General features: G+C 48.7%; 1 long non-coding RNA gene across 1 annotated transcript in view; it reads right to left on the bottom strand.

The window, feature by feature from the left end:
* The window catches only part of LOC148138764 (uncharacterized), a 107,789-nt gene extending 82,543 nt beyond the window's left edge, over positions 1 to 25,246 (bottom strand). The window contains exons 1-2 of the long non-coding RNA XR_015753842.1: positions 25,135 to 25,246; positions 3,166 to 3,295 (exon numbers count right to left, since the gene is read on the bottom strand). This is a non-coding gene — a long non-coding RNA (uncharacterized LOC148138764). The remainder of the gene's footprint in view (positions 1 to 3,165; positions 3,296 to 25,134) is intronic.
* Positions 25,247 to 25,480: the final 234 nt, after the last annotated feature.

The following is a 25,480-nucleotide window of genomic DNA, read 5'->3' as shown; positions in this document are numbered from 1 at the left end:
GGGATTTTAACTTTCCAAACATTGACTGGGACTACCATAGTGTAAAAGGTTTAGATGGAGAGGAATTTCTTAAGTGTGTACAAGACAATTTTCTTATTTAGTATGTGGATGAACCTACTAGAGAAGGTGCAAAACTTGACCAACTCTTAGAAAATAAGGCAGGGGAGGTCAGTGAGGTGTCAGTGGGGGAGCACTTTGGGGCCAGCGACCATAATTCTATTTGTTTTAAAATAGTGATGGAAAAGGATAGACCAGATCTAAAAGTTCTAAATTGGAGAAAGGCCAATTTTGACGGTATTAGGCAAGAACTTTTGAAAGGAGGCAGATGTTCGCAGCTAAAGGGACGGCTGGAAAATGGGAAGCCTTCAGAAATGAGATAACAAGAATCCAGAGAAAGTATATTCCTGTCAGGGTGAAAGGGAAGGCTGGTAAGTATTGGGAATTCTGGATGACTAAAGAAATTGAGTGTTTGGTTCAGAAAAAGAAGGAAGCATATGTCAGGTATAGACAGGATAGATCGAGTGAATCCTTAGAAGAGTATAAAGGAAGTAGGAGTATACTTAAGAAAGAAATCAGGAGGGCAAAACGCAGACATGAGATAGGTCTGAGAAAGAGAATTAAGGAGAATGCAAAGGGTTTTTACAAATATATTAAGGAAAAAAGGGTTACTAGGGAGAGAATAGGGCCCCACAAAGATCAGCAAGGCGGCCTTTGTGTGGAGCCGCAGAAAATGGGGGAGATACTAAATGAAAGTTTTGCATCAGCATTTACTGTGGAAAAAGCATCTGGAAGATATAGACTGTAGGGAAATAGATGGTGACATTGTGCAAAATGGCCAGATATACAGAGGAAGTAGACTGGATGTCTTGAAATGGTTAAAGGTGAATAAACCCCCAGGAACTGATCAGGTTTTCCCCAGGAACTCTGTGGGAAGCTTGAGAAGTGATTGCTGGGCCTCTTGCTGAGGTATTTGTATCATCGATCATCACAGGTGAGATGCCGGAAGACTGGAGGTTGGCAAATGTGGTGCCACTGTTTAAGAAGGGTGGTAAAGACAAGCCAGGGAACTATAGACCGGTGAGCCTGAACTCAGTGGTGGGCAAGTTGTTGGAGGGAATCCTGAGGGACAAGATGCACATGTATTTGGAAAGGCAAGGACTGATTAGTAATAGTCGACATGGCTTTGTGTGTGGGAAAACATGTCTCACAAACTTGATTGAGTTTTTTGAAGAAGTAACACAGAAGATTGAGGAGGGCAGAATGATAGATGTGATCCATATGGACTTCAGTAAGGCGTTCGACAAGGTTCCCCATGGGAGACTGATCAGCAAGGTTAGAACTCATGGAATACAGGGAGAACTGACCATTTGGATACAGAACTGGCTCAAAGGTAAAAGACAGAGGGTGGTGGTGGAGGGTTGTTTTTCAGACTGGAGGCCTGTGAGCAGTGCAGTACCACAAGGATCAGTGCTGGGCCCTCTACTTTTTGTCATTTACATAAATGATTTGGATGCGAGCATAAGAGATATAGTTAGTAAGTTTACAGATGACACCAACATTGGAGGTGTAGTGGACAGCGAAGAGGGTTAGAACAGGATCTGGACCAGATGGGCCAATGGGCTAACTTGCAGATGGAGTGTAATTCAGATAAATGCGATGTGCTTCATTTTGGGAAAGCAAATCTTAGCAGGACTTATACACGTAATGGTAAGGTCCTAGGGAGTATTGCTGATCAAAGAGACCTTGGAGTGAAAGTTCATAGCTCCTTGAAAGTAGAGTCGCAGGAAGATAGGATAGTGAAGGCGGCATTTGGTATGCTTTCCTTTATTGGTCAGAGTATTCAGTACAGGAGATGGGAGGTCATGTTGCGGCTGTACAGGACATTGGTTTGGCCACTGTTGGAATATTTTATGCAATTCCGGTCTCCTTGCTATCGGAAGAATTGTTGTGAAACTTGAAAGGGTTCAGAAAAGATTTATCAGGATGTTGCCAGGATTGGAGGACTTGAGCTACAGGGGGAGGCTGAACAGGCTGGGGCGGTTTTCCTTGGAGTGTCAGAGGCTGAGGGGTGACCTTATAGAGGTTTACAAAATTATGAGGGGCATGGATAGGATAAATAGACAATCGGGGAGTCCAGAACTCGAGGGCATAGGTTTAGTTTGAGAGAGGAAAGATATAAAAGAGACCTAAGTGGCAACTTTTTCACGCAGAGGGTGGTACGTGTATGGAACGAGCTGCCAGAGGATGTGGTGGAGGATGGTACAATTGCAACATTTAAGAGGCATTTTGATGGGCAAATGAATGGAAAGGGATTGGAGGAATATGGGTCGGGTGCTGGCAGGTGGGACTAGATTGGGTTGGGATATCTGGTTGGCATGGACGGGTTGGACCGAAGGGTCTGTTTCCGTGCTGTACATCTCTATGACTCTATCACTCAGACGTTATAGAAATAAACTGTGTGGTCGCGTCTGGAGGAGGTTAAAGGTATAAAGGTTTGTAGTTACCGAAGGAAATGACATCAATCAGGACCAGCAGAGTTTACAGTGACTGAGTGCGTTTTAGAGACAGGAAGAGTTCATAGTCATCATTAGAAATGCAGAAACTAATTTATGAGAGAAGCAGAGTCACTCTGCTTTGTGCCCAGAGACAAGGAGGAGTCCAACAGCTGGAGGAGGTTACTAAGGTACAGAGCTTTTTTGTTGTCGTGACGGGAAGGTTACAGAGATCATGAAGGTAGTAGGAGTTCAAAAAAGTCACAAAGACAGGGAGATTTTTCAGGTCTGCAAAGGACGACCCTGACGAGGATGGCTTAAGGAACTGAAGAGTTGTTTTTCTTCAGTTAAGGAGAGATGTGACAGAACCCGGGATTAAAGGCAAAGGCAGAAACTTGGAGAGTTTTACTGATATGAGGAGCTTACAGGGATAAGCAGGATTGCAGGGGCTGATAGAGATAGGGGAAGTGGTATCGATGAAACAGACAATGGAGAAACTGACAGACATAGGGAGGGTTCTGTGGAAGAGATGAATTTACAGACAAGATGGTGATAATGAAGCCTGAGATTTTTCTCATGTTCCTTGCCCAGCATTGTTCCTACATCATGCCCTCAGGGTCTGAATTAAAGTCCACTAACTCCTCCCTGTGCTGTTTACTGTCAGTGATCTTACCGGCTGCAGGATTTACTGAAGGCTCCAGATCTCACTCTCCATCTCTCTGGCTGACCAACTGTCTTCAATGTGGTGATGGACGAGACAGGAATTGGGAATTCTGCTGAGCCAGGGACATCAGGAATACCGACTGGAGACAGAGAAGTGGACAGAATGGGAAATTAGACTAATGCAATGAAGGTTACACATGGAGAATGGCACTGAGTCCCACAGAGATCTGGAAATTCCCAGTCTCCATCCATGGCTTGTGCAGTTGCTTCCCTCTGGAGTGGAGAATGCTATTGGCTCAGGATCTGGAATAGCTGGAAGAGCGAGAGACACTGACAGAGGCAGCAATTAGACTGTCGCAGTGAGGGATATCACATGGAGAGAGACAGTGATATCAGCAGAGTGCAGGAATGTATCAGGATCACACAATAGTATTATCAGAAGTGGTTCTGACCAGTGAGCACTGCTACCAGTACTCAGGGAGGACTGAGCTCTTTTATTGGGATAGGCTCCCCTGGTACCAGATTATGCAGTGTGTTATAAATGGACACAGATGAGGAGGGGGACAGGTCTCAGGTGAATGGAAATTCCCAAGTCCAAAGAGAAAGGTTGAAATATTGGAACATCATGGAGATGTGAATGAAGACCAAAAGAAAGAAACAGTAAGGGACTGAGTTTAATTAAAATACGACATTGTCAAACAGATTTGTGACAGGAAATTATTGGTTAAAATAAAGTAAATGCCATTTCTGCCCCTCACAATTCCTCACACAACACAAGTGACATCACTTCCGCCCCTCACATCATCGCTGATGTCACTCACTCAGTGACTCCCACCCCACTGCCACCACTTCCGCCCCCACCAACGCCACTCATCTGCATTCTTCTGACACCACCCCCAGGTCCCACCGTCACCATCCCTGCCCCCAGAACCCTGAGGGGAATACTACCCCTGCTCATGACTCCATCCCCATTCCCCCTAACACCACACCCACTCCAGTTACAGGCTCATCGCCTCTCCTAGCTCTACACCTACACCTCGTCCCAGCTCCCAGTCCTGCCGAGATTTCACCATTCCCTCTGACCTCCCCCTCACTGAGGACGAATGATCAGTCCTCAGCAAAGGACTCACCTTTATCCCCCTCCGTCCAGACATCAATGAATTTAATACACGCCGTGACATCGAACACTTCTTCCACAACCTCCGCCTCAGAGCTTACTTTTACAATGAAGACTCCCGCCTATTTTCTGAGGACCCCTTTGCCGGCCTCCAATACACTCCACCCACCTGGACACCTCGCGCTGGCCTATTATCTGCCTTCGATTTCTTCATTTCCAACTTCCACCGAGACATTAACCGCCTCAACCTATCTACCCCCCTCCAACCTCTCACCCTCACAACGTGCAGCTCTCCACTTCCTCTGCTCCAATACCGACCTCACCATCAAACCAGCAGATAAAGGGGGTGCAGTGGTAGTCTGGTGCACTGACCTTTACACCGCTGAAGCCATGATGCCAACTCGAAGACACCTCCTCCTACCACCCCCTCTACCATGACCCACCTCCCATCACCAAACCGTCATCTCCCACAGCATACATAACCTCATCACCTCAGGAAGAGATGTCCCACCCACAGCTTCCAACCTCATTGTCCGGGATCCCCCACTGCCCGGTTCTACCTCCTTCCCAAGATCCACAAGCCTGACCACCCTGGCTGACCCATTGTCACAGCATGCTCTTACCCCACCGAACTCATGTCTGCCTACCTCGACATTGTCCTATCCCCCAGTCCAGGAACTACCCATATTCGTTCGAGACACCACTCACACCCTCCACTCCTCCAAGACTTCCGTTTCCCTGGCCCCCAACGCCTCATCTTCACAATAGATATCCAATCCCTCTATACCTCCATCCACCATGTCCAGGACCTTCTTCATCTCCCGACGTCCACAACATTACCCTTCCACCGATACTCTCATTCGTTTAGCTGAACTTGTCCTCACCCTTAACAAATTTTCATTCAAATCCTCCCACTTCCTCCAGACCAAAGGGGTAGCCATGGGCACCCGTATGGGTCCCAGCTGTGCCTGTCTCTTTGTTGGCTACACAGAACAGTCCATATTCCGTAGCTACAATGGCACCACTCCCCACGTCTTCCTCCGCAACATTGATGACTGCATTGGCACCACCTCGTGCTCCCGCGAGGAGGTTGAGCAATTCATCAACTTCACCAACACATTCCACCCTGACCTTAAATTTACCTGGACCATCTCTGATACCTTCCTCTCCTTCCTGGACCTCTCCATCCCCATTAATGATAACCGACTTGACACTGACATTTTTTACAAACCTACCGACTCCCACAGCTACCTAGATTACACCCTACCGCCTGCAAAATTCCCAACCCCTATTCCCAATTCATCCACCTCCGCCGTACCTACTCCCAGTAGGGCCAGTTCCACCACAGAACACACCAGATGGCCTCCTTCTTTAGAGACCGCAATTTCCCTTCCCACGTGGTTAAAGATCCCCTCCAACGCATCTCGTCCACATCCCGCACCTCCACCCTCAGACCCCACCCCTCCAACCATAACAAAGACAGAACGCCCCTGGTGCTCACCTTCCACCCTACCAACCTTCGCATAAACCAAATCATCCGCCGACATTTCCGCCACCTCCAAACAGACCCCACCACCAGGGATATATTTCCCTCCCCACCCCTCTCCACTTTCCGCAAAGGCCATTCCCTCCGTGACTACCTGGTCAGTTCCACGCCCCCAAAAAACCACCCTCCCTTCCTGGCACCTTCTCCTGCCACTGCAGGAATTGCAAAACCTGCGCTCACACCTCTCCCCTCACCACCATCCAAGGCCGCAAAGGAGCCTTCCACGTCCAAAGTTTTACCTGCACATCCACCAATATCATTTATTGTATCCGTTGCTCCCGATGTGATCTCCTCTACATTGGGGAGACTGGACACCTCCTAGCGGAGCACTTTAGGGAACATCTCTGCTACACCCGCACCAATCAACCCCACCGCCCTGTGACCCAACATTTCAACTCCCCCTCACACTCTGCCGAGGACATGCAGCTCCTGTGCTTCCTCCACCACCACTTCCTCACCACCCAAGCCTGGAGGAAGAACGCCTCACCTTCCGACTCGGAACACTTCAACCCCAGGGCATCAATGTGGTCTTCACCAGTTTCCTCATTTCCCCTTCCCCCATCTCACCCCACCTCCAGCCTTCCAGCTCAGCACCACACTCATGACCCATCTCCCTTCCCACCTATCCATTCCACCCTCCTCTCTGACCTATCACCCCCATCCCCACTCACCCATTGTACTCTTTGCTACCTTCCCCATCCTCCACTTTGACCTATCACCTTCTTCCCCACCCCATTCACCTATTGTACTCTATGCTACTTTCTCCCCATCCCCACTCCCTCTCATTTATCTCCCCACTCTGCTGGCTCCCGGCATCTGTTCCTGATAAAGGAAACATCAATTTTCCTGCTCCTGGGATGCTGCCTGACCTGCTGAGCTTTTCCTGCACCACTCTAATCTAGACTCTGGTTTCCAGCATCTGTAGTCCTTGTTTTTACCTTATTGGAGGAGCAGACTACCGAGGTAAGGCATGTTGTAGACACTGAAGCAAGTTACAGCGATAGGGCTGGTAGTCTGGAATGCAGGACATTTCAAGTATGTGGAGGGAGTATCGGGAAGGGAGGAGGTTACAGCGATAGGATCTGTTATAGGAATTAAATATTATTAAAGACACTGGACCACAAGTCATGCCATAGATACACAGTTGCAGAGTAGTGAGTTTTAATATGACAGAACTTACATTGGGGTGGTGATTGAGCCTGGGGTGTGTGTGTGTACTGTGCTCCCCCTCCAGCACTGTATCTATGTCATGTTAACAGATGTTTGGGGCCCTCTCATTGTTCTTTGCTCTGTGCACTGTGGGTGACCTTACTTCACTACAGGATTTATTGAAGGATCCAGATCTCCTTTCCCTTTGTCTCTCTCTGGCAGACCAACTGCGTTCAATGTGGTGATGGACGATCCACCCAGCAGCTGGGAAGGCTATTGAGTCAGGACTTTCCTGAGTAACTACAGGAGACAGAGAAATAGACAGAATGGGAAATAAAACAGATGCAGTGAGGGTTACACATGGAGAATGGCACTGAGTTCCACAGAGGTCTGGAAAATGGAGCGACATTAAGTAATAGTCCCAGATTGCTGGAAGGTGTCAGGATCACACAATTGTGTCGGAAGAATGGGTTTAGCTTCATGATGCCCTGGTATCAGTGCTCAGGGATGAGCACCCAGTGAGCAGGTGAAGTGATGGCCTAGTGGTATTATTGCGAGAGAATGTATCCAAAACCTCAGCTCATGTTCAGGGGAAGCAGGATTGAATCCCGCCATCTGAAAAGGAGACATTTGAAATCAATAATTTTAAAAATAATAATTAACAATCCACAAATAAGTATGAAACCATTACTGATGTACAACAAATCCAAACACTTGTCCTTTCGAGAAGGACATCTGCCCATCCTCACGTGGTCTGCACAACATCCCCAGAGCAAAGTGTTTGCCTCTCAATTACCCTCTGAAATGGCCGAGTACGTTACTCAGTTCAAGGGCTTCTAGGACTGGGGAAGAAAGGCTGGTCAGCCAGAGACACACACATCCCATACCTGATTTAAAAATCTATTAGGATGGTCCCCCTGGAATTGTGCTGGGAGCAGTGTCCTGGCCAATCATGTCGGTAGGTTTAGGGACAGGGCATTAAACTGACAGAGAGGATGCAGGTGAAAGGAGCTTTCCAAATCTAAATAGAAAAGGTGAAGCAATGGAACAGCACAGGAATGTGGCTGAAGACAAGCAGAAAGGAACAGGAAGGGATAGAGTTTAACTAAAATTGTACATCAGTGAATAGATTTGTGACAGAAAATTGTGGTAAAGAGTATATTATGTTTTTTTTTGAATGGACAACGTTGCTGCAAAAACGTCAATGGATTTGTGACACAGAGATAAAAGAGATTTAGACACCAGGGAGACATGGATACAGGGTGAACAGAAATATTCAGTGGTTCAGTCTTGTGCAAACTCAGGCAAAATGGGTAACACTAACGATAATGGGTATCAGAGGCATTACAGAGAAAGCATGTGGACTCAGATCATGAAGTAGAGTCAGTCTGAATGTAAATTCTGGCTACTACTTGCCAAGGACACAAGCAGCAGAACAGTTTTAGCCACCAAACAGCATTCCATTGCTCATCACTGCATTAAACAGGAACTCATTGGAATTTTTTAACAAAGGCAGTGTGATAATTTTGGAAAACTTCAATATTTGTATAATCTGGGACAATCACACGGTCAACATTGATGTTGAAAGGAGTTCGGAGAATTTTTTTTTCAGTGTTTCTTTGAAAAACACATTGTACAACTGGCTCGGGACATAACAATTGCAGAGCGACCGTGTAATGAAACTTAGTGAATGAGTAATGTCACCTGCAGAGATCCTTCGGGAAATTGTGATAAAGTGCAGTTTAAAGCAATATAAAGTTTTAAAGAAACTACAACTAGACAAGCTACAACTAGAAACAAAAATAGCCAATGACATGAGTTTAAGAGGAGAACTGGCCAAGGTAAACAGGCTAAACAGACTGAAATATGTGCCTGTAAATGGACAGTGGAAAACATTTGAAGGGACAATGCAAAATACTCAACAAAAAGACATTCGATTGAAACAGTAAAAACGTCAGCAAGAAATTTCCACTGATCCCTCATTCAGGACAAAAGGAATCATACTAGATTATGATGCTGAGAAGATCACCAAAAAGTACTTGAAATCCTGAACTGAGAGAGTGTTTTAGGAGTAAATGTTAATGGATTCAATGGGTCTGCTCGCAGGAGGAGGGCTGTGGGAATGGGAGCCACGGTCATGGTTCATTGACACAATAGGAACAGGGAGATGTGAAGGTGCTGGAGGTGGTGAGAGTGTTGCAGAGAGTGGTCAGGGTGTTACAAAGCCAGGACGGATTGCTGCAGCTGGAGGGGTTTGCAGAGGTAGGGAGGGACATAGGTATTTTTATTTATTCATTCATGGGATGTGGGTGTCACTGCCTGGAACAACGTTCTTTGACGCCACTGCTAATTACCCAGAGGGTAGCTCAGAGTCAGCCATATTGCTGTGGGTCTGGAGTCACATGTCGGCCAGACCAGGTTAGAATATTTGATGTCCTTCCCTAAAGGAGGTTAGTGAACTAGATGAGTTCTTCCTACTGCTCAACAATGTTTTTATGGTGGCCTCACCAATGTCTTCTACAGCCACAACATGACATCCCAACTCTTACTCTTAATGCTCTCCCCAATGAAGGTAACCATCCCAAACGCCTGCTTCACCAGGCTGTCTACCTGTGACACCACTTTCAAAGAACTGTGTACCTGGGTCACTGACTGACAACACGATCCAGGGCCCGAACATTAACTGTACAAGTCCCACCCTGGTTTGTTTCACCAAAATGGCACACTTCACATTTATCTAATTAAGCTCCATCTGCTATTCTTCAGCTCACTATCCCAGCAGTACTGTTCATCCTGTTGTATCATATATAACCTTCTTCACTGTCCACTTTACTACCAATTTCAGTGTCACCCAAAACAATTACTTACCAGGAAACCAATATTTCCATCCAAACCATTTATCCAAATGACAAACACCAGTGGACCAACAACACCGCTGGTCACATGCCTCCAGTCAGAAAAACAACATGTCTCCCATCACTCTCTGTCTACAACCATCAAGCAAATTTTGTATCCAGTTCACTAGCTCCTTCTGAATGCCATATCCTTTTTACACTGATCTGAGCTTATTACCCAGTTTACCATACAGAACGTAGAACACAGAACAGTCCAGCCCAAAACCCTTCGATCATGATGCTATGCCAACCTTTTATCCGGCTATAAGATCAAACTAACTTACATACCCTTCGTTTTACTATTATCCATGTGTCTGTCCAAGAGTCTATTAAATGTCCCAGATGTGTCTAATTTTACTACCACCATTGACAGTCCATCCAACCACCTACCATTCTCTATCCTCTTATCCATCCTCCAATCACCTTAAAATTACACCCCCTTGTAATAGCCATTTATGCCATAGGAGGAAAAGTCTCTGACTATTCACTCACTCTGTGCCTCTCGTCACCTTGTTCACCTCCACAAAGTCACCCCACCCCCTTCTTCACTCCAATGAAAAAAGCCTTAGCTCCCTTAACCTTTCTTCGTAAGAAATGCCCTCCATTCCAGGCAGCATCCTGGTAAATCTCCTGGGTACGCTCTCTAAAACTTGCACAGCCTTCCTGTAAACAGGGGACCAGAACTGAACTCAATATTCCAAGTGTGGTCTCACCAGGACGCTATAAAGATGCAGTAAAACCTCACGGCTCTTACAGTCAATCCCCTTCTAAGGGGAGCCAATGCAACATATGCCTTTTTAACAACCCTACCAACGTGCGTGGCGATTTTGTGGGATCTATGGACACGGACCCCATGATCTCTCTGTTCCTCCACACTGCCAAGTATTCTGCCTTTCACCCTGTACTCTATATTCAAATTCGACCTTCCAGAATGAATCACTTCACACTTTTCCAGATTGGACTCCATCTGCCACTTCCAGCCAGCTCTGCGTTCTGTCAATGTCCCATTGCAACCTACAACAGCCCTCCACATTCCCCACCACTCCACCAACCTTCAGGCGATTGGCAAACTTACTAACCCACTCCCCAACATTCACATCCAAGTCATTTACAAAAATCACAAAGAGCAGAGTCCCAGAGCCGATTGTTACAGAACACCACTGGTCACTGAGCCCCAGGCTCAATACTGTCCATCTGGTGCCACCCTCTGTCTTCTCTAGGCCATCCATTCCTGTATCCAGACAGACAGATTTTCCTGTATCCCAATTTTCCTTCTTTTCTGAATGAACCATCAACATATTCTGCCATATCCTCAAAGAATTCAATAAGGTTTGTGAGGCATGACCTGACCCCTCACAAACCCATACTGACTGTGGCTAATTTAACTATGGTTTTCCAAGTAGTCATAAATCCTGTCTTTAGAGTCCTCGCAAATAATCTGAACACCACAGACATTCGACCAAATCTGTAATTCCAAGAATTCTATCTCTGTAACATGGCTCGGACTTTACAAATCTTCCCTCCTCTGCCATGTTCCCCAGAAGGGCACTGGAGGGTGGTGAGGATTACAGAGATAGAGAGGGATATCAGGACAGGAGGATTTTGCAGACATTAGGAGGAGGGTTGCAGTGCCAAATGGAGGCTTCAGTAATTGTGAGGTTTCATGGTGATGAAGACATTTGAGGAGGGAGGGAGGGAGGATTGTAGGGAAATGAGAGGTTTCACAGTTTAGGTGCTTTGTTAGGGCTGCAAGTGGTTACTGAGTTAGGGAGGGTGTAAAGCACTGGTGGATATTACATAAACATGTGGTTTTGGTTGCAATGCAGAAAGAGAATTCAGGAAGCTGGAGAGTATGGGATCTGAACGAGGTTACACAAATGGGAAGAGTTGTCAGGAGTGGAGGTGTTTACAGAGACAGCAATGGTCTGATCTGGAGCAGAGGACCCAGATTGGGAGGGATGTGGGGACTGGAGATGATTTCACAGGGAGGGAGGACCATAGACCCACAGGAGGTTACAGAAATGTAGAGAGCTGTAGAGCTGACAGGCTCATGGAGATGGGAATGTTGGGAGGGATGGAGAAGTTTACAGGGATCACGATGTTTGTAGGCCAGGGCTGGATCACAGACAGGGACTGTTTTAGGGAGCTGAGCAGATTACAGAGATAAAGTTGTTTTATCGACTGGAAGAACAAACAGAGATATGCAGGGTAGTCGTGACTGAAGATGTTTATAGACATAGGAAGGCTTAGGTTCTGGGGGTTATGCAGGCTGTGGATTCTGGATTACTTTTCAGAGACTGGGATAACAATTTTGGTCAGAAACAGTTTCACAGATAAGGGAGCATAGCACAAACAGGAGGAAGTTGGAGGGGAGGGTGACGTTTAAACAGATAGTGGTGTAAGAACTGGACAAGGTTATGAAGATGGGTAGATAGTGAAGACATAGGAGGAGCTTACATTGACAAGGGGGTGATAGTGACAGGAGGGTGTTAAATAGATAGTGGGTTTTGGAGGGACAGGATTGGGAGAGGCACAGGCATGGAGTGAGTTCGACAGATCAGGAATACTGCAGAGACCTGAGAGGATTACACTGATAGGGATGGTGGTCGGGTCTCCACAGACTGTTGGTGTTTAGGGACTGGAAGAGACTTGGTAGATAGGGAGGGATGTAAGAGCTTATGGAGAGTGGAAGAGTTGGAGCAATTTGCAGAGGTAGGTTTCTCAGACAGGAGTAGGTTATAGATAGTGAGGGTTGTGTGGTCTGAGTAAGTCAAAAAGAGGAGACTTTTCGCGTCTGGAAGAGGTTACACTGACAGGGACAGTTGAAGAGACTGAAGCAAAAATGCATGGAGAAGGTTACACAGATAGGGAGGTGAGTAAGGACTGAAGGTAAATACACAGACATGGAGGGTTGTATTGTTAGACGGAGCTGAGAGGGACAGGGACTGGTGTAGGGATTTACACAGATAGGGAAGGTTGTGTTTTTGGAGAAGGTTACAATGATACAGACAGTGTTAGGGAGTGTTTAGTGGACTACAGAGGAGCTCAGAGAGAATGTATGATGGGGAGTGGAGGAGATTACAGACACAGAGATGGTTGTCGGGTTGAAAAGAGCTTCTACAGATCCTCAGTGCTGTAAGGCTGGAGGGAGGTTATAACAGTGAGTGTTGCCAAGACTTAATTACTTCACTGATATAGAGCAGGTCTCAGCACGTAACTGTCAAAGGGAAGTTTTAGATTACTTACAGTGTGGAAACAGGCCCTTCGGCCCAACAAGTCCACACCGCCCCACCGAAGCGCAACCCACCCATGCCCCTACATTTACCCCTTACCTAACACTACGGGCAATTTAGCATGGCCAATTCACCTGACCTGCACATCTTTGGACTGTGGGAGGAAACCGGAGCACCCGGAGGAAACCCACGCAGACACGGGGAGAACGTGCAAACGCCACACAGTCAGTCGTCTGAGGCGGGTATTGAACCCGGGTCTCTGGCGCTGTGAAGCAGCAGTGCTAACCACTGTGCCACCGTGCCGCCCATAAAGTTGAGACAGTCCAGATGAGTTTTCAGAGATACAAATGTTTATGGGAGTTTCAAGAGGGAACAATGATTGGGAGTGCTGTACCAAATGGTAATAGTTATAGGGAGGGTTCGAAAAGCAGGAAGAGGTGACAGACACATCGATCTTTGCAAGGACTGGAGAAGCTTACATCGCCAAGGAGTGTTTTAGAGTCTGGAGGAGATTACAGTGTTAGGGAGAATATTGGGGATAAGGCAAGGTGTAAGAGACAGGGATGGTTGACAGGGCTGGACAATAACCTGAATAGAATCGCCATCGTGTGCAACCAGGCCATTCGGCCCAACCAGTACATTCCAAACCTCTGAAGAGCATCCTACCCAGACCCACCCCTTGACCTGTACATTAAACCCTGCATTTCTCGTGGTGAACTTACTTAAACCACACATTCCTGAATACCACAGTCAATTTATGATGGCCAATCCACTGATGGTGCAAATATTGGACACACACACACACACACACACACACACACACACACACAGCAAGGGAGCGACACACAAACACACACAGTGAGGGAGATACCCACAGACACACAGCGAGGAAAGGACATGCACTCACACACAGTGAGGGGGATACACGCAGACACACAGAGAGGAAGGGACACACACACACACACACACAGAGCGAGGGAGGGACACGCACTCACACAGCGAGGGAGGGACACGCACTCTCACCCACACACACACACACAGAGCGAGGGAGGGACACACACTCACACAGCGAGGGAGGGACACACACACAGCAAAGGGGGGGCATGCATACGCACACAGTGAGGGGGATACACGCAGTCACACAGCGAGGGAAGGACACGCACACACACACACACACACACACAGCGAGGGAGGGACACACACACAGCGAGGGAGGGGGACACACAGACACGCAGCGAAGGGGAACACGCAGACAACGAGGAAGGGACACACACAGCGAGGGAGACACACACACACACGCACACACAGCAAGTGAGGGACACGCACAGACATGCAGTGAAGGGACACACACACACACACACAGACACAGTGAGGGAAGGACATGCACACACAGCGAGGGAGGGACAAACACACACACTTACGGTGAGGGGAATACACGCAGACACACAGTGAGGGAGGGACACGCACATACACTGCAAGGGAGGGACACGCACACACTGCGAAGGAGGGACAAACACACACATGTCGAGGGGGAGGGCATGTGTACAGAAATTGAGAGGGGGCACACACACACAGCGAGAGGGGACACGCACAGACATGGCGAGGGAGGGGCACACGCACACACAGCAAGGGGGAACAGGCACTCACACAGCGAGGGAGGGACACACACACACACAGCGAGGGAGTGACACGCGCACACACAGCGAGGGAGGGACACACACAGCGAGGGAGGGACACACACAGCGAGGGAGGGACACACACAGCGAGGGAGGGACACACACACACACACACAGCGAGGGAGGGACACACACACACACACAGCGAGGGAGGGACACACACACACACAGCGAGGGAGGGACACACACACACACAGCGAGGGAGGGACACACACACACACAGCGAGGGAGGGACACACACACAGCGAGAGAGGGACACACACACACACAGCGAGAGAGGGACACACACACACAGCGAGAGAGGGACACACACACACACACAGCGATGGAGGGACACACACACACAGCGAGGGAGGGACACACACACACACACAGCGAGGGAGGGCCACACACACACAGCGAGGGAGGGACACACACAGTGAGGGAGGGACACACACAGCGAGGGAGGGACACACACAGCGAGGGAGGGACACACACACACACACACACACACACAGCGAGGGAGGGACACACACACACACACAGCGAGGGAGGGACACACACACACACACACACACACACACACACACCGAGGGAGGGACACACACACACAGCGAGGGAGGGAGGGACACACACACACACACACACACACACAGCGAGGGAGGGACACACACACACACAGCGAGGGAGGGACACACACACACAGGATGAGGGACACACACAGCAAGAGCGACACGCACACAGTGAGAGAGGGACATGCATACACACATACTCACACAGCGTGGGAGGGACACACAGACACACAGTGAGTGAGTGATACGCATACACAGACATACAGAGCGAGGGGAGGACACCCTCACACACTGCAAGAGGGGCACACACACACAGACACAGCGAGGTTGAGACACGCACACACAGCGAGGGTGGGACATGTGCTCAGAAAGCGAGAGGACGCGCGCACACACACACACACACACACACACAGTGAGGGAGGGACATGCTCACACACAGCCAAGGAAGGGGACACACACACATACACAGAACAATGGAGGGACACGTGCATACACAGTGATGTGTCTCCTCGGACGTGAAATTGTCCAGCTCTCACTCCAGTCTGCTCCCTCACAGGGTCACCTTCTCTGTGACTCCCAGGTACAACTAGGCCTTGATCCTCAGTGCTGATTTATATTCTCCCAGGTGTGAGTCAGCCTCAAGCTCCTGCTCCAAGTTACTCCCTCACACGGTCAGTCCCTCTGTGACTCGGTGCTGATTTCGAGCCTCCTGCTCTGCTTTTTATCCAAATCCAAGTCCCAGTCGGCCTTGACCCTCGCTGCTGATGTATATTCTCCCGCTCTGTGCTGCTCTCTCTCAGGGTCTCTCCCCTTGTGACTCCCAGGTAATGGTGGGCATCAAGCCTCAGCTGAGATTTATAACATCCCATTCCGCACCGCTCTCTTACAGGATCGCCGTTGTGCCTAGAAGACAGTGGGAAAGAGGAGGCTTCGACAGAGCAGAGGGTGTTACAGTGATTGAGGGAGCTGTAGGGGATGAAACAGGTTGTCTGGGGAGCTAGGCAGACCTGCAGTAACTAAAGAACGTTACTGGAGTGAGAGTTGCAGACACTGAAGAAGGCAAAGGAAATATAGAGATAGTGACTTGTTCATGACGGAGCTTTGTAGAGTCTAAAGGGCTTCAAAGTTTGTGAGAAGATTTGTAGCTCGGGTGCTCGTTGTGGTTCTGTTCGCCGAGCTGGGAATTTGTGTTGCAGATGTTTCGTCCCCTGTCTAGGTGACATCCTCAGGGAGCTTCCTGTGAAGCGCTTCTGTAATGTTTCCTCTGGCAACTATAGTGATTTGTCTCTGCTGCTTCCGGTTGTCAGTTCCAGCTGTGCATTGCAGTGGCCGGTATATTGGGTCCAGGTCGATGTGCTTATTGATTGAAACTGTGGATGAGTGCCATGCTTCCAGGAATTCCCTGGCTGTTGTCTGTTTGGCTTGTCCTATAATGGTAGTGTTGTCCCAGTCGAACTTACGTTGCTTGTCATCTGCGTGTGTGGCTACTAAGGATAGTTGGTCGTGTCCTTTCGTGGCTAGTTGGTGTTCATGGATGCGGATCGTTAGCTGTCTTCCTGTTTGTCCTATGTAGTGTTTTGTGCAGTCCTTGCATGGGATTTTGTACACTACATTGGTTTTGCTCATGCTGGGTGTCAGGCCCTATGTCCTGGTGAGTTTTTGTCTGAGAGTGGCTGTTGGTTTGTGTGCTGTTATGAGTCCTAGTGGTCACAGTAGTCTGGCTGTCAGTTCAGAAATGTTCTTGATGTATGGTAGTGTGGCTAGTCCTTTGGGTCGTGGCATGTCTTCATTCTATTGTCTTTCCATGAGGCACCTGTGGATAAAATTGCGTGGAGTTTGACCCCACCCCGCAGCTCACCAATAGGATAAACAACACAGTGAGAAACCTACAAAAAAAGACGGACAGATAAACAGGTCTGACCTACAGAGAATGAAAACTGAAAGCAACAACACCCCCAGATTCTATGGACTACCTAAAGTGCACAAACCGGACATCCCACTCAGACCCATAGTATCACTACCCGGGACACCATCACACAAACTGGCTAAAGAACTACAGCAGAAACTGAAACACCTGATCAGCGGATCCAGCCACTCTGTACAGTCAACACAGGAATTCTTGGACATCATCAGAAATATACACATAGACAAGGAAGAAACTATGGTCTCATTCGATGTAACGGCACTGTTCACCTCTATCGACAAAACCCTAGCCAGAGAAACAATAGCCAACCTGCTGGACCTACAGAACAGACAACAGGACGGTGAACCTATCAACAAAGACGGCATACTCAAACTACTGGACCTGTGTCTCACAACACACTTCACATTCAACAACCAAATATATGAACAAATCAACGGCACACACACGGGCTCACCCATCTCTGGACTCATAGCAGAAGCAGTAATGCAAAGGTTAGAACAAATAGTCTTACCGCAAATTCAACCCAAACTCTGGGTCAGATATGTGGATGACACCTTAGTAATCATTAAAAACACAGAAATAGAGAACGCACACTGGATCATCAACGCCACACTCACAGGAATCCGATTCGCTAGAGAGGAAGAAAAGGACAACCAACTCCCATTCCTAGACGTGAGGGTACAGAGAACACCGAACGGAGAATTCACCACAAAGGTATACAGGAAAGCCACACACACAGACCAAGTCCTGAACTACGAAAGCAACCACCCCAACACACACAAAATAAGTTGCATCAAGACACTGTTCAAAAGGGCCACAACACACAGCAGTACACCAGAACTGCAAAAAGAGGAAGAAGAACACATTTACAATGTATTCGCCAAAAATGGATACCCCCGCAATTTCATTAGGGATTGTCTGTATGGATTTGCTAGACGACTGTCCTCTGATATTGATGAGGGCCGTGCAGATGATGTGGTTTATATGGAGTTCATTAAGGTCTTTAACAAGGTCCCACATGGTAGGCTGGTCCAAAAGGGAGGATCCCATGGGATCCAAGGTAAGTTGGTACATTGGCTCCACAATTGGTGGAGGGTCTAAAGAGTGGATGGAATAAGCTGCCAGAGCAAATAGTGGAGGCTGATAGAAATACATTTAAAAGGCATGTGGATGGGTGTATGAATAGCAAAGGTTTAGAGGGATATTGGCAAAATTGTGGCAAATGTGACGAGATACGTCATGCAGGAGTTGGTCCGAAGGGCCTGTTTCCATGCTGTACATCTCTATGACTCAATGTCTTGAAATGAGTCCACATTATAGAAAAGGAGGTGCTGGAGGTTTTAAAACACAAAGGTAGATAAATGCCCAAATGGATCTCAGGACATTGTGGGAAGCTGGTGAAGAAATTGTAGGGCCTCCAACAGAGATATTGTACCATAGAGAGCTACATGTGATAGGCTGTTAGACTGGAGGGTGGCATTGTGGACAGTGAAGAAGGTTTTCTGAGATTACAAAGGGATCCTGATGAAATGTGTGAATGGCTGAAAAACTTGTAGATGGAGTTCAATCTGAATAAATATGAGGTATTGCATTTGGTACAACAAACACGGGCAGGGCTTATACAATTAATGGCAAGACCTTCAGTAGTCTTGTAGAACTCGGGGTTCACTATGTAATTCTTTGAAGTTTGCAACACGGAGAAACAGGATAGTTTAAAAAAAGATGTTTGCCTCACTTGATTTCATTGCTCAGTCCTTTGGATATAGGAGTTGGGATGTCGCATTGAGATTATACAGGCCATTGGTGAGTCCTCTTCTGGAATACTGTGTCCAGATCTGGTCGCCCAGTTATAGGAAGGATATTATTAAGCTGGAAAGGATTGGGAGGAGATTTACTGGGATGTGGCTGGGTACGAAAGGCTTCAGTATACAGAAAGGCTGAATAGGTTGGTATTTCTCACTGAAACCTGAATGTTGACAGATGACCTCATAGAAGTTTATAAAATCATGAGGGGGATAGATAGAGTTAATGGGAGTTGTCTTTTCCCATGGACAGGGGAGTTTCAAGACAAGGCACTACATTTTTAAGTTTAAAGAAGAGACATATAAAAAAAAGACATGAGAGGCACATTGTTACACAGAGGGTGGGTTGTGTGTGGAATGAACTTCCCAAGGAAGGGGTGAACATGGGGACAATTACAATGTTTAAAAGACATTTGGATTAGTACAGGAATAGGAAAGGTTGGAAGGGATATGATCCAGGAACAGGCAGGTGGGATGAGATCCGTTTTAGAGTATGGTTAGCGTTCACCGAACAGTGCGGTATGACTCCGACTATGATTATAATGTTGCATCATTAATTAAGCAAGGCTGCAAGAGAAAGCCAGGGAACTACAGACTGATGAGCGAGACATCAGGGTGGGTCAGTTATTGGAGGTCATTCTGAGAGGTAGGCCTTACAAGCATTTGGAAAGAAAAGGCCTGATTACGGACAGCCAGCATGACTTTGTGCATGGGACAACATGTCTCACAAACTTGACTGGAGTTTGCTCAAGATGTGACCAAGAAGATAGATGAAGGCAGAGCAACAGACGTTGTTTCTGGCTTCCGCAAACTCTTGTTCAGGGTGTAGCATGATACATTGGTTAGTAAGGGTAGATCACAAGGGATCAGGGAGAGCTAGCCAACTGGATATAAAATGGGATGACAGTGGGAGACAGAGGGTGGTGGGAGAGGGTTGTTGTTCAGACTGGAGGTCTCTGACCAGCAGTGTGCTGTAAGGATTGGTGCTGGGACCACTGTTGTGCACCACTTACATAAACATTTTGAGTGAAAATAAAGGAGTCCCTGTTAGTATGTTTATGGATACAAAGATTAGTGGAAGAGTGTGCAGGGAATATAGTTATTGAGGGGGATGTTAATCAACTGGACCAAGGAATGAAAGATGGAGTTTAATTCAGGTGTTGGATTTAGTTAAGACAAACCAGGGAGGACTAACACCAGTAATGGTTGGGCCCTGGACAGTGTTGCAGAAAAGGGAGAGACCAAGGGGTGCAGTTACATTGTTCCTTGGACTGGTATCACAGGGCGACAGGGTGTTGAAAGCGGCAATTGGCACACTTGTCTTCATTGGTCAGAGCATTGAGTACATGAGTTGGAGATATTGGTAACACTGTCGTCTATATTTCTCCTGGGCAGAGGAGGCCACGGGGTGACGTTATAAAGGTTTATGAAACCATGTAGGGCCGAAGTAAGGTGAATTGCCAAGGGTAGGTGAGTCCATAGCAGGAGGCATATACGTGAGGTGTGAGAGCAAGGATTTAAAGAGGGAGCTGAGGGGCAACATTATCCACAAAGGATGTTGCATAGACGGAATGGACTGCCAGAGGAAATGGTAAAAACAAGTGCAATTACAACATGGAAAAGATACTTGGGCAGGTACATGGAGAGGAGGAGATTGGAAAGGGTATGGGCCAAAAACAGGCAAACGCAACTCATTCCATTTAGGGAACCTTGGCCGAAGAGTCATGCCGCACAGAAACAGACCCCATGTCTCCAGTTATTGGAGGAGGAGACTATCGAGACAAGGCATGTTGTAGTGACTGAAGCAAGTTACAGCGATATAGATGGTCATCTGGACTGGAGGTTTCAAATATGTGAAATAATTGATGAGAGGGGAGGAGATGACAGATAGGAACTGTTATAGGAGTTAGAATGATTGAAGACACTGGTCCTCAATACAAGCCATTAATACAGTGTTGGAGAGGGAATAGGGAACAGAAAGATCCCAGGCAGCATTACCACCCTCTCGTGGGAGGCCTGCTTTCCCCTCAGTTGTTCTGATGCTCCCTAAGAAAGCACAAGCCTGGACTGATAACTGGGAACTCCCGATGTTGTCTCATTACAACAAAACTTGTAGCAGGCGAGGTGATTGAGCCTGGGTTGTGTCTGTACTGTGCTCCCCCTCCAGCACTTTCTCTATGTCATGTCTTGTTAGCTGATGTTTGGATCCCCCTTATTACTTTCTGCTCTGTGCACTGGAATGATATTACCTGGCAGCAGGATTTATTGAAAACTCCCGATCTCCCTGACTTTGTCTTCTGGCTGGCCAACCATCGTCCCAACCAGTAGTTGGCAAGTCTATTGAGTCAGGAACTCCATGAGTACCTGTAGAAGACACAGAAGTAGGCAGAACGGGAAAGTAGACTAATGCTTTGAGGGTTACACATATAGAATGGCACTGAGCCCACAGAGATCTGGAAAATCCCAGTCTCCATTCCTGACCTGTGCTGCCTCATCTCTCTGGAGTGGAGAATTCTGTGGGCTCATGATCTGGAGTAGCTTCAAAAGTGAGAGACGGTGACAGAGGCAGCAATTAGACCCACACAGTGAGGGATACCGCATGGAGAGGTACTGAGTCACATCACCAGAGTGCTGGGTCAAACAATTGTGCAGGAAGAAAGGGTTTTGATTCATGTTGCACTGCGATATACAAACTGTGAGCAGGCGAAGTGATGGCCTAGTGGCATTATTGTGTGACAATTTATCCAGAAACTCAGCAAGTGTTCTCTGGACACAGGTTCAAATCCCACCATTGCAAATGATTGAATGTGAAGTAAATGCTTCAAAAACGACGTAATTAAAAGCCTGTAAGTGAGTATTAAACAATTGCTGATGTTAAGAAAAATCCATCGGGTGCATTCCTGTCTTTAGTGAAGTAACCTAAGGTGGGACTGGGATATCACAGGTATTACAGAAACACAGCTGAGGGAGGGACAGGACAGGCAGCTCAATGCTGCAGGAAGGACAGAAGGGGAGCGGAGAGAGGAGGAGTTCTGACTGGGTGAAACATCCCAGCAGGACTGAGAGAGGATATTCCTGCGGGACCACCCAGTGACGCTGTGTCCGTGGGATTAATCAGTAACAATGGGTCTTCCCTTTCCTCGAGGAGAAAGTGAGGTCTGCAGATGCTGGAGATCAAAGTTGAAACTTTATTGCTGGAACAGCACAGCAGGTCAGGCAGCATCCAGGGAACAGGAGATTCGACGTTTCGGGCACAGGCCCTTCTTCAGGAATGAGCAGAGAGTGTTCAGCAGGAGAAGATAAAAGGTAGGGAGGAGGGACTTGGAGGAGGGGAGTTGGAAATGTGATAGGTGGAAAGGGGTCAAGGTGAGGGTGATAGGTCGGAGTAGGGTGGAGGCGGAGAGGTCAAGAAGAAGACTGCAGGTCAGGAAGGCGGTGCCGGGCTGGAAGGATCCGGCTGAGACAAGGTGGGGGGAGGGGGGATGAAGAAACTGGTGAAGTCCAAGTTCATCCCCTGTGGTTGGAGGGTTCCCAGTCGGAAGATAAGACGCTCCTCCTCCGACCGTCGGGTTGTTGTGGTTTGGCGGTGGATGAGTCCAATGACCTGCATATCCTCGGTGGAGTGGGAGGGGGAGTTGAAATGCTGTGCCACAGGTTGGTTGGGTTGGTTCGTCCGGGTGGCCCAGAGGTGCTCTCTGAATCGCTCCGCAAGTAGGCGGCCTGTCTCCCCAATATAGAGGAGGCCACACCGGCTGCAGCGGATGCAGTAGATGATGTGGGTGGAGGTGCAGGTGAATCTGTGGCGGATATGGAAGTTTCCCTTGGGGCCTTGGAGAGAAGTGAGGGGGGAGGTGTGGGCGCAAGTGTTGCACCTCCTGCGGTTGCAAGGGAAGGTGCCGGGAGTGGTGGTTGGGTCGGTGGGGGGTGTGGATCTGACAAGGGAGTCGCGGAGGGAGTGGTCTCTACGGAAAGCTGATAGGGGAGGGGAGGGAAATATATCCTTGGTGCTGGGGTCTGTTTGGAGGTGGCGGAAGTGACGGCGGATGATGCGCTGTACATGGAGATTGGTGGGGTGGCAGGTGAGGACCAGTGGGGTTCTGTCCTGGTGGCGGTTGGAGGGGCGGGGCTCAAGGGCGGAGGAGCGGGAAGTGGAGGAGATGCGGTGGAGGGCACCGTCGACCACGTCGGGGGGGAAATTGCGGTCCTTGAAGAAGGAGGCCATCTGTGTTGTACGTATTTTGAACTGGTCCTCCTGGGAGCAGATGCGGCGGAGACGAAGGAATTGGGAGAATGGGATGGCGTTTTTACAGGGGGCAGGATGGGAGGAGGTGTAGGAGGAGGAACTGACCGAACTGGTCCTCACCCTGAACAACTTTTCTTTCCAATCCTCCCACTTTCTCCAAACAAAAGGAGTAGCCATGGGCACCCGCATGGGCCCCAGCTATGCCTGCCTCTTCGTAGGGTATGTGGAACAATCCATCTTCCGCAACTACACTGGCCCCACCCCCCATCTTTTTCTTCGCTACATTGATGACTGTATTGGCGCTACCTCGTGCTCCCACGAGGAGGTTGAACAGTTCATCCACTACACCAACACCTTCCACCCCGACCTCAAATTCACCTGGACAGTCTCGGACTCCTCCCTCCCCTTCCTAGACCTTTCTGTTTCTATCTCAGTCGACCGAATCAACACGGACATCTACTACAAACCTACCGACTCCCACAGCTACCTGGACTACACCTCCTCCCATCCTGCCCCCTGTAAAAACGCCATCCCATTCTCCCAATTCCTTCGTCTCCGCCGCATCTGCTCCCAGGAGGACCAGTTCAAAATACGTACAACACAGATGGCCTCCTTCTTCAAGGACCGCAATTTCCCCCCCGACGTGGTCGACGGTGCCCTCCACCGCATCTCCTCCACTTCCCGCTCCTCCGCCCTTGAGCCCCGCCCCTCCAACCGCCACCAGGACAGAACCCCACTGGTCCTCACCTACCACCCCACCAATCTCCATGTACAGCGCATCATCCGCCGTCACTTCCGCCACCTCCAAACAGACCCCAGCACCAAGGATATATTTCCCTCCCCTCCCCTATCAGCTTTCCGTAGAGACCACTCCCTCCGCGACTCCCTTGTCAGATCCACACCCCCCACCGACCCAACCACCACTCCCGGCACCTTCCCTTGCAACCGCAGGAGGTGCAACACTTGCGCCCACACCTCCCCCCTCACTTCTCTCCAAGGCCCCAAGGGAAACTTCCATATCCGCCACAGATTCACCTGCACCTCCACCCACATCATCTACTGCATCCGCTGCAGCCGGTGTGGCCTCCTCTATATTGGGGAGACAGGCCGCCTACTTGCGGAGCGATTCAGAGAGCACCTCTGGGCCACCCGGACGAACCAACCCAACCAACCTGTGGCACAGCATTTCAACTCCCCCTCCCACTCCACCGAGGATATGCAGGTCATTGGACTCATCCACCGCCAAACCACAACAACCCGACGGTCGGAGGAGGAGCGTCTTATCTTCCGACTGGGAACCCTCCAACCACAGGGGATGAACTTGGACTTCACCAGTTTCTTCATCCCCCCTCCCCCCACCTTGTCTCAGCCGGATCCTTCCAGCCCGGCACCGCCTTCCTGACCTGCAGTCTTCTTCTTGACCTCTCCGCCTCCACCCTACTCCGACCTATCACCCTCACCTTGACCTCTTTCCACCTATCACATTTCCAACTCCCCTCCTCCAAGTCCCTCCTCCCTACCTTTTATCTTCTCCTGCTGAACACTCTCTGCTCATTCCTGAAGAAGGGCCTGTGCCCGAAACGTCGAATCTCCTGTTCCCTGGATGCTGCCTGACCTGCTGTGCTGTTCCAGCAATAAAGTTTCAACTTCCCTTTCCTCTGATTGTTCTACAGACCCCGAAGCCCCGCCCTCCTGCGCCTTGACCTTCTCAAGATGGCGGCCCTCAGGCCCGCGCTCCCTCTTCCCTCAAACAAATGGCGGCCGTGACCCTGGGCCACTTCTCTGATCAGAGACCGCCGCCTCCTTACACGGGCCTAGAGGGTGTTTATCGAGTTATTGTTAACCTGTATCCAGGACTTGTGAATTGTCTCCGCTCCTTTCTCCCAGCGAGGCTCCCACACACCGACCCCATTAGCGCCGCTCTCTGAAGCCGATCGCAGCCGCTGTCGGAGAAAGCAGCTCCATGTCGCTCTCTCTCTGTTTCCTGACCAATGTGACACTGCGCATGCTCTACATAGAAACCAAACTGCGCGTGCGTCTGAGGTTACCGGTGAGTTTATAGAGAATATTCATATCTGCACAGGATTATGGGTGAAATATTAGTCATTAACAATTGCTCTGTCGAGATACGGTCACTGAGATAGTTAGTATGCAAATAGATTGTTCGGTCCGATTTAACCGTACTAGCCA

The sequence above is a fragment of the Chiloscyllium plagiosum genome, unplaced genomic scaffold (genome assembly GCF_037043375.1).
Source record: "Chiloscyllium plagiosum isolate Xiang-an unplaced genomic scaffold, Cpla_swu_hap1 HiC_scaffold_39, whole genome shotgun sequence".
Taxonomy (NCBI): Eukaryota; Metazoa; Chordata; class Chondrichthyes; order Orectolobiformes; family Hemiscylliidae; genus Chiloscyllium; species Chiloscyllium plagiosum.
Note: the sequence above shows the minus strand (reverse complement) of the source record. Positions and strands in the feature narration are given on the sequence as shown.